At 38.2% G+C, this 12,441-nt stretch overlaps 1 pseudogene; it reads right to left on the reverse strand.

Annotated features, from left to right (window-relative positions):
• Positions 1-5,453: 5,453 nt before the first annotated feature.
• LOC118631893 lies at positions 5,454-10,232 on the reverse strand (annotated as a pseudogene).
• Positions 10,233-12,441: the final 2,209 nt, after the last annotated feature.

Genomic DNA, 12,441 nt, shown 5'->3' on the forward strand with positions numbered 1-12,441 from the left:
TAAAATTTCTTATATTCCTTGAAAGCTCTACTACTCTTCTGACAACAATCTGTACTTATAATTTCTAGTACTACCAGGATTACTTTGATGGTCAATTGGACCACCAGAAGGAGACAAGGAGCAATGACAGACTTCAAGTTCAATATTTAATAATCATCACCATGCTAGCTAATTAACTGAATCTCTGAGGGAAAATGTTATATAATCTCTGTGACAAGTAAATAAAGTGAGAATCTGTGACTAAACATTGATTTGATAGAGATTCAAGACAATTTCATCTATCTATCCAAATTGACGAGACTCTAAAGCAATCTAATCAATTCGATGCTGATAAAGAAGTATGTGGAAATGCCAGATGGCTATCAGCTACAATGTCAATAGTATTGGCTGTTTAATGGCCAACAGGGAAAAAAAATTGCTTTCACTTTATTATAAACAGAGATATTTGCATTGGAGGTTGAGAATGAATAGACAAGTTAAGACATTGTTGGTAGTGGGCACTGCGATAATAAAATGGAAAGCAGAAAATAGTGGATGTTAAGCAATAGGAACATCAGAAGTTAAAGCACAGCCCAAGAGTCAGCTAAAGTCATGGTTTCTTATATCAAGCAGAAGTAGACAGAAAGGTATGGGTTTTATTCCAAGCTTGTGGTGTATTGAGTGTATATTGTGAATACAATAATGAATAAATTTATTTTACTTTAGCATATGAACTTTAACAGAATAGGATAATTATAATATAAATCTATCACTTGGAGTTTACTCAGAAGTAAATTGTAGAAGTTCATATATATACCAAAATGATTATCAGTGTGGGTTAAATTAGAATAAAAAAGAGTACTAGATCACCTGAGATATTATCAATAGCGTTCACAACTTATCTGCTATACCTTTTAAATATACATAAGATGACCAAATTGATATTGATCCTTTTTATCACGGTGACATGAACTATATTGCAGTTTATACACAGCTGATTGTGAATGGATGCATTTTAGTTTGTTTAGAAAAAATATGCTTTATATATTTAATAAGGACATATAATATTTTTCCTAATACATTATTATCATTTTCTAATTCTACGTAATGAAGAATAGCATTTCTGTACCATCTTTTAATTGTTTTTAAGTATGTTTTTATTGACTTTTGAGAGAGAGAGAGGAAGGGAGAGGGAGAGAGATAGAAACACCTATGAGAGAGAAACATCGATTGGCTACCTCTTGTTTGCCTCCCACTAGGGATCAAGCCCGCAACCCAGGCACGTGCTCTGACTGGGAATACAACCACGACCTCAGTCCATGGGACGACACTCAACCTACTGAGCCACACCAGCTGGGCCCTTACTGTCTTTTTAATACACGTATTTTTAGATTGGGTCAGGGTCATAAATACCACGTCCAGTGCTTTCATTCAGGACAGTTAAAGGGGCCCATAGCTGGCCTTACTGTCCTCATAAATCTTTGTATAGAAAAATCCCAGAGACCCTCATAGTCTTAAGCAATGGGCTGTATCACTACATGCTAGGTTACTATAAAATTTATTGTCCAAACGGAGATGCTTCTGAAAGTGAAGGGAGCGTTATTAATAATTACCCATGGACAACAGGCATAAACCACTACTGTCCTGGGCAAACCAGGATGTATGGCTATCCTCTTCCATGGAGACAGTACAATGATGTATAGATGGGGTCTTTCATGCCTAGAATGTAACCTGGTTTGGATTTTTTTTTCTGAGCTAAATTATCTTGTGTTGTCTCTATGTAAGTTTTGTTTCCTCATAGCTAGGCTGTTACAGAGCTTTATAGAAAAACAAACTCATTTTTCTCACATTTTGAAAGACATATAAGCTATATAAGCTATCATCTATCTCAGATGCTGTTTGGATGTTGAGGATAATTTGAAGGTGGGCTGTACTGCAGCATGGATGGTGGTCTTCACTCCATGGGCTAATGCTCTATTGGTATTCGTGATGAGATGAGAGCTTCTGAAGAGCTATGGTGTGTCTGTTTTCCTCTAGATTTATTTTAATGAATTCTTTTTTTTTTATAGTGATAAAAGTTTTATTTTTATTTTTTGGCTTTGCACATATACATATATATATTTTTAATTAATTAATTAATTTATTTTGGTTACAGATGTTTCCCCTTTTTCACCCACTGATTCCCCCCTCCCTCGCCCTCCCCGCCCTGTCCCCACCTTTGTTGTCCATGTCCACTCTTCATGCACACATGCATATAAGTTCTGTGGTTTATCTCTCCCCCCACCCCCTCTTCAGGGGATTGTCAGTTTGTACCCCACTTCCACATCTCTGGGACTACCCCATTCCTCAGACTGTTATGTTCGTTATATTCCACAAATAAGTGAAATTATGTGATATTTGTCTTTCTCTGCTTGGCTTGTTTCGCTTAGAAAAATACTTTCCAGGCCCCTCCATGTCATCTCAAAGGATAAGAGATCTTTTTTTCTTACAGCTGCATAGTATTCCATTGTATATATGTACCACATCTTTTTTATCCATTCGACTACTGATGGACACTTGGGCTGTTTCCAGATCTTAGCTATTGTAAATAGTGCTGCTATGAACATGGGGATACATATATTCTTTCTGATTGGTGTTTCAGGCTTCTTAGGGTATAATTTCAGTTACAAATTTATTAGTTTCTTTTTTTTTTTTGTAATCCTCACCCAAGGATATTTTTCTATTTATCTTCAGATAGAGTGGGAGAGTGGGAGAAAGGGAAAGAAAGGAAGAAAGGGAGAGAAATTGAAACATCAATGTGAGCGAGACATATTGACTGATTGCCTCCTGAATGACCCTTACCAGGGCCGGGGACAAACTACAACCGAGGTACGTGCCCTTGGTCAGAATCAAACCTGTAACTCATTGGTCCACAGGCCAACACTCTAACTGTTGGCCCAAACTTGCCAGGGCTTATTAGTTTCTAACTTTAATAAGTTATTAAAAGAGAAAGTGATTTTTAAAAAATATGTTGAGCTTTATATTGTGACCAAATTAAACATATAAAGGAGATGTATATTCTCTGTAAAGGGGCATGTCTATTAAATCAATTATGATGCAGTTCTTCTGTGATTTTGCTTACATTTTGTCTCTTAGATCTGTCAAATTCTGAGATATAATAAAGTCTCATGCCCTACTTTTTCAACACTTTAATTGCACTCTCAATATTTTTTGTTCTTACTAAATCCAATTAAGTTTTTTTTTTTTTTACTTTCCAACTCACTTGCCCTTCTGTCATCTCAATAATCAGGCTGTTTCCATCTTGTGGTTCTGCCATCTCAACTTGAGGTGTCAATGTTCACTGTGGCAGGAGAAGAGACAACTAGGTCCATGCTCACCTAGTAAATTGTTTGGCTCACAGCTCGTTGGCTAGAACCAGCCATGTGACTCACTGAATATCAAGAGGTCTTCCACGAGCCCAAGAAAAAAAGAAGAACCTAATACTGCTGAATACTTCTAATGTCTATAAAAATGTGGGGGTTTTTTTGGCAATGAAGTACACCTATTTTTGAAGTTAAATAGATTTCCTATCTTTTGTGAAAGAAGTTCATTCTGTTCACACTTGGTAAAGTGAATTACATGCTTGACATTATTAAGCATTTTTGTTTTCTTTTCTTGGTTATTTATTAGTGATCAAGTTGCATTTTTTCGTCCTGTTTCTTTTGTTCCTTTCCATTCCATTAATTTTTACTTCTTCCTCTCTCTCTGTATGGCATGTATATAATATTCAGAAACATATATTTCTGCTAATAGTTGAAAACATGATACCAACTTGCTCCTCCACAAAGTTTCACTGTGTGCATTAGTTTGGTAGGCCCACCGTCACAAGTATCACAGACTGGGGGCCTAAACAACAGAGCTGGAGTCTCTCTCAGTTCTGTGGGCCAGTAGCTGGAGATAAAGGTGTGGGCAGAGCTGGTTCTTTCTGAGGTTGTGAGGGAGAACCTCCTCCAGTCCCCAGGCTTAGCTTCTGGTTGTGGCTGGAATAGTCAGCATGCCTTGCTTCGCTCCCTCCTTGCTCTTCGCGTGGCCCTCCCCTGTCTACACGTCTGTGTGAACGTGAAGGACACCAGTTATTTTGGATTAGGGGCCCACCCTATACGTATGACCTCATCGTTACTAGTGACATCTGCAACAACACTATTTCTGAAAAAAGTTACATTGTGGGAGTTAGGACTTCAACCTATGATATTTGAGAAGATACACTTCATCGCGTAACACTTGGTTTCCACATGTTTTATTTCCCTGTTTTTCCCAACCACACAAATAAACTAAGCTCTGTAAAAAACTTTTACTTTCTCTCTTCCCCACTGCCTGTAATTGCTGTCATTGCCTAGACAGACTGGTGCCCTTTCTTGCATATCCTTTATCATTCAGAACACTTAACTGGTATTTGTATTATCTTTTCAATCTACCCTTATCCATTTAAATTTAATATTTGATGTAAAATATGTATAGAAATATACATATAATTATCAATGTCAAAGTCCTTTGCTCACTGCTATTCCTTTATGTTTCCCTAACACTAGTGTCTCTAACTGGGTTCATTTGTAAATTGGTTTGATTTTTTTGCTTCCATTTTCTTTATATGGAGTTTGTACTGTGTGCTCTGAATTCTTATATATACTCAACCATTTTACTTTTACCGCAAAGATAAATAATATGTTGATTAGTGTTACCTGCAGTCTTTCTACTGGAAATTTCTGTAGTTGCTATTCTTTTGTCTGGTATCCTCCAAAATGTCAGATAAAAAGGCTGGAATCATTCAGATATATTTTTTTCAATCGTATGCATCTTGGCAGCTGGTAAGATTTTCTCTTGATGCTTAGAGTGTGGAAATGCTGCTTCTATATGCCTAGGAGATTACCTGTTCTCCTTCACACAGCCTAGAAGTTAGTGAGCTGGTCAGTCTGAAGGCCCAGGACGTTCTTCATCTCACAGAAATTTTCATCCAAGGCTATTTTAGGCTACTGCATTTATGTTGTTGTTGTTTTTTTTCCTTCAGAATTTCTGTTGTTCCAATGCGTAGACATGTTTTGTGTAGGTCTTACTTGGCCTGTAAACAGCGATGCTCTAATCTAGGATGGCCTGGGCACCACCTGGGCCCTAGGATTTGTGGGATCCAGAGTTAATGTTGTGACTGGAACAGTTTTTTTTTTTTTTTCATTTATTTTTTCATTAAACATTGTTTTAATGGGTCTCAAAATGCTGTGACACATTTTTGGTCAAGTTGTTTCCATTAAAAATTACTGATTTTAAAAACTAATAACTTAAAAACTGCCACACACACACAAAAAAAACCAAATGGTCCACAAAACACTCTACTTTCCTTCTGAAGGGTTTATAGTGCATTGTAATCATTAACTAGTCTTTTACTACTAAACTTAAAGGATCAGTTGAGACAAACAGTTCTGAGATTGTTCTTCCACCACTGATTAAGACAGGGGTGGCAGGTATTGGGATAATATTCTTTTAGACTTCTCAGCTTTCTGGGCTGACTTGGTGGCTTTGCCAGCCCCGACTACCTTCTTGTCCACTGCTCTGACGACAACCACAGCAACTGTCTGTCTCATGTCATGAAACAGCGGTCCAGAGAAGGACAATCAGAGAAGCTCTCAACACACATGGCCTTGCCAGGAACCATATTGACGATGGCAGAATCACCAGATTTCAAAACTTTAGGGCCATCTTCTAGCTTTTTACCAGAATGATGGTCGGTCTTCTCCTTCAGCTCAGTAAATTTACGAGCGATGTGAGCTGTGTGACAATCCAGCACAGGTGCATAGCCAGCACTGATTTGATCTGAATGGTTCAGGATATCCACCTAAGCTGTGAAGCCAGCTGTTTCCATTGCTGGGTCACTTTTGCTGTCACCAGCCCTCTTGCCCTGACAAACATCTTTGACAGACACGTTCTTGACATTGAAGCCCACATTGTCCCCAGGAAGAGCTTCACTCACAGCTTCATGGTGCATTTCAGCAGACTTGACTTCAGGTGTAACATTGACTGGAGCAAAGGTTATCACCATGCCGGGTTTGAGAACACCAGTCTCCGCTCTGCCCACAGGGACAGTACCAATGTCACCAGTTTTGTAGACATCCTGGAGGGGCAGATGCAGGGGCTTTTCAATTGGACGTGTTGGTGGTAGGATGCAAGCCAGAGTGGTTCCACTGGCATTGGCATCTTTATGGGTGAATTTCCATCCCTTGAACCAAAGCATGTTAGCACTTGGTTCCTGCATATTGTCACCATTCCAACCAGAATTTGGCACACATGCTGCTGTGTCAGTGTTGCAGCCAATTTTCTTAAAGTAGGTGCTGACTTGAATGATTTCCTTGCATTTCTTCTGTTTCACAAGCAGTGCATAACCCAAATGGCATACTCACAGGTCTGCCCATACTTAGAGATGCTTATTTCAAATTCACCAATACCAGCAGCACAGTCAGCCTGTGATGTGCCTATAATCATGGTTTTGATGAAGCCTCTGTGTCCTGGGGCATTAATCATGGTCACATACTACTTGCTGGTCTTGGATTTCCACTGGGAGATAACAATGGTGATACCACGTTCACATTCAGCTTTCAGTTTATCCAATACCCAGGCCTGCTTGAAGGAGCCCTTTTCCATCTCAACAGCCTCCTTCTCAATTTCTTTGATGGTTCTTTTGTTGATCCCACCACATTTGTAGATCAGATGGCCAGCAGTGGTAGACTTGCCAGAATCTACCTGCCCAATGATGACGATGTAGATATGAGTGTTTTTTCTTATTCTTTTAGGTTTGATTTAGTGGTGGTTTTCATGACACCTGAGTTCTGGCAGCAAACCCGTTGTGAAAAAGCTGGAGCCGTTCTTTCTGTGATTGCAAGAAGCACCTCTGCAGCAAACATCAGGGAACTTTGAAAAAGAAAGATGTTTGCTCACAGATTCTGGAAGATGCAGAGCACATAGAAGGGTCACACAGGAAGGTTTGCAGGGAGGAAGAGAGGGAGAGAGGACATGTAAAGTCCTGTCTTTATTGAGGTAGAATGGCACCATGAGCATATTTCAGACGTTTAAATATTATTTGAAAATGTATTTTAAAATAGAGAATTTCTTTGTATGCATTTAACAAGACATCATTAGACATTTTCTTATTGATGCACACTTATTGTTTTCAAAGTTTCATGAATTAAAATAACACCAAGATTGACGTATTTACATTTTTTAAACTTTCTTTTTCAAATTTTATTTGCATATAAGAAATCAAATTGCGCTTGCCTAAGGCCAAAGCCAGAGGGAGAGGGGTAGAAGAATTTATTGGAAGATTGTGGGGTATCTAACATTCATAAAGTTAAAGCTAAAATAACAGCTATCATTTTTTTAACCTGTCAAATTGAAATAGCTTTGTTTCCTAAATTATAATACTTACTGTTGGCCAGGGTGTGATGAAAGAGACAACCTCAGTTAGTATTGGGCTGTGAGTGTGGGGTGGGGGAGAGGTGTTCCTATAATTGGTTTTCTGCAAAGCAAATTGGCGATACTTCAAAGGGGATTAAAATATTCTTTGACCAGGTAATTTTATGCTACTAGTCTATTCTACAAAAGTAAGCAGTTGGACTCAAATATTTCTGTGTAACAAATTATTGTAAATTTTAATAGAGAGTTGTCTGTTGAACACTCTCCAGTCATATGAAACTGCCCATCATGCTTGGAGGGTGGGGTGGGAATCAGCCTCCTGAAAATGCCTTCATCAACTCTCCTCTCTGACATAGCTTAATTGCCCAAGGTGGATATCTAATGAAGACTGGTTCAGAGATTTCCCAAGGATTTGCAGTACTGAAATGAGAGACATCGTGACTGGCACTGGGGCAGTAAAATCATATTAAAAGCAACGCTCAAGTGGAATGGCCCATGGGACCCTTCCACCAAGGCCAGCCTGGTTTCTGTGGTCCCCAAACTTAGTCGAGGTTCAGCATTATTTCATTAGCTTCTTATATTCTTTTCTTTTTATTCTGCACAATGTTTATTCATGCCTTCTGTTCATCTAAAAGTATACATTTGCCTTTCTAAAAGTATTTAGTTTGTAGAAACAGAAGCAAACAAAAATTGGGGATTTAGGTTTATATCTCCAAGTCATCCACAGCCATGTACTTTCAAATCCTTCTGAATATGTTGCTTATGATGATAGAAACTTTCATTTCAGTAGTAGATGTCTACAGTCCTGTTAGAATCATCAATTGCCACAAGGCCAAAAAGGTCGTGTTTTGTTCATTCTTTTTGGTTCTTTGGGAAAGCCATGACTATGTTATAGGGTAGTAACAGCAATAGCCAATGCCTACAACGGCTTTAGATGCAATAACTCATGGACAGAACTTATTATCATTATCATATCTCATACATGAGGAAACCGAGGGGTCATAAAGTTAAGAAGTAGCACAGCAAGGATTTCAACCTTCTCAGTGTAGCACCAGAGAGAGAGAGAGAGAGAGAGAGAGAGAGAGAGAGAAACATCGATGGGAAAGGGACACATCGAGTGGCTGCCACCTGCACCACCAACCAGGGCCGGGGACAAACTGCAACCAAGGTACGTGCCCTTAGCGGGAACTGAACCCGTGTCTCTCTGGACCACAGGCTGATGCTCTAACCGCTGAGCCAAACCAGCCAGGGCCAGAGTCCAAATTCTTAACTCCTGTGCCCTGGGGTTATGCACAATAAAATACATCTTCTTTTGTAAAGAACTTTTATATACGTAACATCTTATTAAGCATAATTTAGTACACTGCCTATTAAAGAGAAAATATATCAATATATTTTCTCTATGAGAATATTTTATAATTAAATTTCAAAAGTTATTTGCTGAGGAATTATATTTTCTGGGCTAAATATACTTATGAGGCAGTATGGTTGAGCAAATAAATATTCAGTTTCTTAAAAATTAGACTTAAATTTCTTAAGTCTTAAATTCAGACTTAAATATTGAAGTCAAATTTATTACCTGTAAGATAAATATCTCTGCCTTATATATTTTTTTTAAGTTGTTGAAGTTATAAGATGAAATGTCTAATGAAGAGGGTTTTTTTCTTGTTGTTGTTAAGATAGAGCAGGATGGAGAGAGAGAGAGATATATATAGAGAGAGAAACATCGATGTGAAAGGGACACATTGAGTGGCTGCCACCCGCACGACCCAACCAGGGCCAGGGACAAACTGCAACTGAAGTACATGCCCTTAGCGGGAACTGAACCCGGGTCCCTCTGGAACGCAGGCCGATGCTCTACCCGCTGAGCCAAACTGGCCAGGGCTAATGAAGAGGTTTTATAATTTATAATAGTTGTACAATTTAAGTTGGGATTATTATTAATGTATTTTGTACCATTAGGGAGGAAATGACATATTCTTACTGACTTGGGAAAAAAAGTTTTGAAATTGATTTTAAGATAAGCAATATCACTTCGATTGGAAAATGACTGAAAAATATCATGTGAGGACTAGGGAGAAAAGAGTTCAGGGGGTCAACACAAAGAAAATAAAAATATGGTTCTTATTTACTCTGCTCATCAGAAACCATGCTGAAAAGTCAATAAATGGAAAAGAAACATAGATGTTGGAGAAACTACTTTTTGTGTACCAGAAGATTATGCCCTATCCATACTTTCAGGGCCACTTTGTGATCCATATGCATTAATGATGACAGGGGATTTTACTAAGATCAGGATCTTTTATGACTCATGAAACTTTGCTTAGCTTAAGGATAAATTAAGAGAAAATACTTTTTTGAACATTTCAATAGAGTAACAATATATGCTAAATACTTACTCTTTTTTAATATCTGTGGCATATATTCATTTTTAAGTAACTTTTTCTACCCCTAAATTTCCATCTATTGCATTTTTTTTAGAATGTAAATTATTTAGATGCTCTTCAGTCTTTATCCTCTATTATTTTACATCAGGGGCACTCTTGGTCATTATCTGTTTGAACTTCTCTCTTCTTTCTGAAGTCCCTTGTGGTTTTCTCACTGGCTCTTCTTCACACATGCCTTAAAAGTCCAGGTGCCCCTTGACTTGGTGATCATTTTTCTGGATACTCCCTCTGGCTGATCCATAGACGGCCATCAATTCCACTCACATAGGATGCCCTGGAAATGCATATCTCTAGCTCAAAACCTACATATTCCTCCAGTCTCATATTCCTATCTGTCTTCTTCATATAGCCCTCTTCATAGTCCAAGGTCATGCTAAACTCAACATGCTGAGATGAAACTCTTCACCAGTTTAGCATGTGGCTGTGGCTTTTCATATTTCCTAATGTTGGCAATGGGGCCACAGAATCTTCTGAATTCAAAGCTTGCCATTATCTCAGGTCCTCCTCTTCTGCCTTTAGGCCATATCCACACCACAACTCTATTCTCCTTTCAAATATGTCTCATAGCCCATCTCAAACCCTGTCACTGTGAGTTTGGATCTCAGTTCTTATAGGAACAAATCAGAAATTTGGGATGTTGTCTTCACCACAATCTTCATCCACATTGTCATTAGAGTGATTTTCCTAAAACACAGTGTTGACCTGCTAGTTTTTTAGTTAAAAAACTCCCATTGATTTTCAGCTGAAGAGAGTATGCATTCCTATCTGAGGCTCTTCATCTAGATGTTCATTTCCACCTTTACCCTCTGACTCCAACTTCTCAAGGTAAATATGTATAATATCACTAATTTCCTTCTCCTTCCCTGAAACTTGCTGGTGCCTTTATATGTGGTCTTCCTGCCTGTGGTTTCTCTGTCCCCAGACCCCGCTTGCTAACTCATATTTACTGATTGAGACTTAGTTCAAATGTAATTTTCCGGGTGACTTTCCTGCTCAGCCAGGTACTTTCTAAATTCAGTTACAGAAACACTTGAAAATAATATTAGTAGGCCATTATCCTTTTAATTATCTATTATTTATTTATGTGTCTCTTTTCTGCTCTTCTAGCACATTGGATTTTTGAGGATCTCAAAACCCTCTCTTCTTTTTCTACTCTGCCTCTCTTTCATTTTACTCATGATTGTTCACTAATAGATATTCAGTAAATGCTGGTTTTGTATGAATAAATGAAGGAAAGAGGAAAGCAATGTTTTGTAAATGACAAAAAGACTTTCTGATTGTGGGTAAATATATTTGTAATATATAATATAATTCCTCCCTGCAAGGAGAATATTAATGCATGTTACACTATTTCTTTCTTTTCCTTTTTGTTTGACAAAATTACATTTATTTTTTCCCGTGTGTAAAAGTTTTATTAAAATTTCAGCATTCAAGAAAAAAATATATAAAATAAATGTATCAATACATTGAGATTAATGTATATTTTTGGAAGAGTTTGTGATAAACATTCTTAATTAATTCATCATATACTTGAATACCAAGTTATTATACTGATGGAAACAATGCAGATGATAAATTATGTGAGGCATTGTTATAAATGATTCAGGATGTGTTTTATTTATTTGCTAAATTTTTGTTTGCTTAAAACTTTAATCAAACAGATGATCCATGTTTTTTGTTGAAAGAAAAAAAAAATCCAAATTTCTCTTGTCTGTGCTCTGTATAGTCTACAGTGAACTCTTGGGCATAATCTAAATGTCCCGATGACATGCTAATTACATTCTAAAAATAGTGTTCACAATTGAGAACTTTAGTTCTAAAGACCTAACAACATCCTTGAGGATGGTTTATTATTTTTTCAAGTATTGTGGAAAATGATTGCTTTATTTTTCTGAGTTAGTCCCATTTTATTCTTATTGACTCTTTGTCAGCAATATTCTCCCTGGTCTTTTCATTGGCACTGTGCACAGACATCGTCTTCAGTCATCTTTGCGCTCCCACTCCAGCATAGGAGTTCAACAAATGCAAAATCTAAGATTTGACAGGCAGCTGATAGATAATTATTTGCAGTTATGGAAGTTACTTAATTACAAATCTATTTCTAGGTAGTCATGGTGTTGAATAATGAGAATTTGACATTAACTGAACTAGGCTGAAGAGTCAAACTGCCACATACTAGTACTTATTTCACCTCTCTGAATCTCAGTCTCGTCCTCTGTCAAATAGACATATAATACAATAATATTGTCCTGTGCTATGGAGCAGCAGGTTACCACGGTAAGAAGCCCTTCAGGGCCCTTCTCCCTGCACCTCGTGGAGGTCCCACCATTTTGGAAGATCCTGGGTCTTCCCTAGGAGGAGCCAGTGGGAACAGCTAGGGTCCAGCAACCTGAGCCCACCAGCACACCTGGAACCATCGGACCAGTGGACACTCTGTGTCAACACAGACCAGTGCATAGTAGTGGAGCTCCCAGGTACCGATTGCAGAAGTCTCCCACAGCTCGGAGCCCAGCGCCATCCCCCATAGTAGCAGCCCAATCAGAGTCCAGATATACCCCCAGCAACAGAGGCTGGGGAGCAG

This window comes from Molossus molossus, unplaced genomic scaffold (assembly GCF_014108415.1).
Source record: "Molossus molossus isolate mMolMol1 unplaced genomic scaffold, mMolMol1.p scaffold_m16_p_16, whole genome shotgun sequence".
NCBI classification, from domain to species: Eukaryota; Metazoa; Chordata; class Mammalia; order Chiroptera; family Molossidae; genus Molossus; species Molossus molossus.